At 56.6% G+C, this 2865-nt stretch overlaps 1 long non-coding RNA gene across 1 annotated transcript; it reads right to left on the bottom strand.

Moving 5' to 3' along the window:
* Positions 1–665: 665 nt before the first annotated feature.
* LOC142082328 (uncharacterized) lies at positions 666–2865 on the bottom strand. Its single transcript, XR_012673668.1, has 4 exons — positions 2734–2865; positions 1404–1614; positions 1200–1314; positions 666–1094 (listed from the first exon to the last, which is right to left on the bottom strand). It is a non-coding gene; the product is annotated as an uncharacterized LOC142082328 (long non-coding RNA).

Here is a 2865-nt window from a genome sequence, read left to right as displayed (position 1 = left end):
AGTGCTGGGTTTCAACCCCCAAAATAAAGACTAAGTCCGGTGTTTTGAGGGCTTTGAAACCTGGTGAGGGGGTTGGTTTGGGAGCTCAGAAAGGGATTAAGTCCTGCATTTTCAGCAGCTGAAAATGATGAGTAAGTCCTGTGTTTTTGAGACTAAAAATGGAGACTAAGTCTTGCATTTTTATCTTGTGAAAATGGAGACTAAGTGCTGCATTTTTGGGCCTTGAAAACAAGCTCTGGGGGCTGGTTTTGGGTCTCAGAAGGAGAGGCAGAGCCCCAGGTCTTTTCCTGAGCTTCAGAGACTAAGTCATGCGTTTTCAGCACTTGAAAACGCAGGTTAAGTCCTGTGTTTCCGGGGCTCAGAAAAAAACCTAAGTGCTGCGTTTTTGGGACTTGGAAACGGAGGCTGTCGGCCGTTTTCAGCCCCCAAAACAGAGCCTCGGGGGGAACTTTGGGTGGGCGGGTGGGAGACAAAGGGGGGGGGTGGGGGGAGGGTGTTGGCATCTGGGTGGGGAGGGAGGGGGGTGGTAGGGTGCGTGGACCCCCCACCGGAGGTGGGGGGTCCGGTCGCGTTGGTCCCCGAAGCTAGGGAGGCCGGCATGCACCAGGCCGAATTAAACGTCTGAGATAGTCTCTGGGCGAAAAGGCACTTTTCACACCCTCTTTGTGCGTCCAACTGTTTATTCAAGGCATGTACAACCACGGGAATAGTCATTTACTAGTTATTTCATATTTAGACAACGTACAATTATGACAGTTCATATTCATATACAAGTTATGACAGTGATTGATTTACGACCTTGCCAAAAGCCCAGACTATTGCAATTAGCTGGAGCTTTAATTGGCTGGTAACAAGAAGGAGCATTTATTAAGCCAGAGCTGGTAACAAGAAGCATCTCTTCTCCAGTTGGAGCGTCCATCAACCAGAGGTGTATGAAGCAGGAGCAACTCACAGCCAGCGCTGAAACGAACTGGAGCGTCCATCAGCAGGAGGATCTCATAGGCAAAGCTGGAGCTTCTAAAAGCTGGACCTGCTATGACCTCAGACTGAAACAAGGTGGAGTGTCCAGTAGCTAGAACTGAAACTACCTGAAACTGAAACAAGCAGCAGGAATTGAAATGACCTGGGGCTTCAAATACCCTGAGCCGTAACACACTGGGAGTCCATCAGCAGGAGCTTTAAGCAGGAACATCTCTTACCCAGAGCATCCAGTCACTGCAGTGTCCATTAGCTGGAGTTGCAGTAAGCCGTGATGTCTTTCAGCTGGGGCTGCTCTCTGTAGCTTCTGGTACCGAGAGCTGAGCTTACCTGCAGCTGTAAGAGGAAGGAGTGACTATTAGCAGGAACATCTCATGGCTGGAGTTCAAATTACCGGGAGCTGTAACAAGCCGAGTGTCCATCACCTGGATCCGTACTCCGAGGCAGGCGCAGGCAGGGCTGTCCCCAACAAGGAGCTCTGAGCAGCAAGGAGCCCGGCCTTTTCCATCGGGGATTAAATCCATGCCAAGGGTCTCTCCCAGTCCTGTTCCTGAGAGCAGAAGTGAGGTCGGGGTCCCCCCAGATCTGCTGTGATGGGTGGGCACGGGCAAGGCAGCGTCAGCATCTCCTCTGTACCTGCAAAAGGGGAGCGAAGCTGGTCGGTCAGAGCTCCCCGGGCGCACAGCACAGCCCCACATAACCCGTGGGAGATGCCTGTCCCCCTCCTGGGCAAGGGCGACCCTTCCCTCCTGCCTGCCCCTCGCTTTCGGGCGACGGGGAGGGGAGGGAGAAACGACAACGGGAGAGCTCGGGGCTCAGCCCGGAAAACCACATTCCTCCGCAGAAGAGCAGATGAGAATGCTCACCTTGCTGAAACCCCTCTGCTCAGCGTGGAGCATTTCAGGCACAGAACACCACCGAGCAATACTGAGGCCGAGGACAGGCTGTCCCCATCCAGCACCCGGCCTGGCACACTGCTCACCCCCGCCCAGCCACCACCCTGCCCCTGCCCAGGAGCGGGACTGGGGGCAGCCGCAGGCTGCGCTTGGCATCCTGGTAAACATCATTGCCAAGCCCAGTGCTAAACATCAACTAAAACTGAACCAGCCAAAGTGCTGAACTTCAAATACAGTTGAGCCAAGCCCAATGCTAAACATCAAATAAAGCTGAACCAAGCCAAGTGGGTTTCAGGAGGGGCCCAGAACAACCACGAGCCCCACAGAGGAACAGGACAGGGCTGTCCCCACCTGGCTACGGCTTGGGTGCAGGCTAGGCAGTGGCTGATGGCGTGGGGAGAAGCCGCACCGGGTCAGCTCCGGCACCGGAGCTCCCCTCAGCGACTGGTCCCGGAACGGGGGGGCACAGCCCCAATCCCTGGCCTGGCCCCACCGCAGCTGGGGCCCCTACCCAGGCGTGCCGCCAGCGCAGCCTCAAAGCACCCCGCAGCAGGACGTGCAACACAAACAGAAGCCACAAGCAAAAACATTTTCCTCCCAAGCAACAGCCAGGCACAATGGAGATGCAAGGCACAGCCACGACCCTGACCCCACGGCAGCCCGGAAGCGGTGCCAGCCCCAAACCACGCCGCAACAGGACCGGCACCAGCACCAGAAGCCACAAGCATGGCGTGTTTTCCTCCTCAACTACAGCCATGGCTTCCTCAGCTCACGGGCGTTTGGGGTGTTCCCATATGCCTGACCCTGTGAGACACCCCCGGAGCACGGCACGGCCGCCCACCCGCTTCGGAGCACTCACCGGACATTTCCTCCTGTGTCAGTGTCCCCCAGCGCTGCCTGTGTTGGGGCTGAGCTCCTCACCCTGGCCCAGGTTGAGCCTTTCTGCCGCTCGGCTGCTCCCCTGCGCCGTTGCCTGCAGTGATAAAACCCC

This window comes from Calonectris borealis, chromosome 4 (assembly GCF_964195595.1).
Source record: "Calonectris borealis chromosome 4, bCalBor7.hap1.2, whole genome shotgun sequence".
Classification (NCBI taxonomy): domain Eukaryota; kingdom Metazoa; phylum Chordata; class Aves; order Procellariiformes; family Procellariidae; genus Calonectris; species Calonectris borealis.
This window is presented reverse-complemented; position numbering and strand designations above follow the sequence as displayed.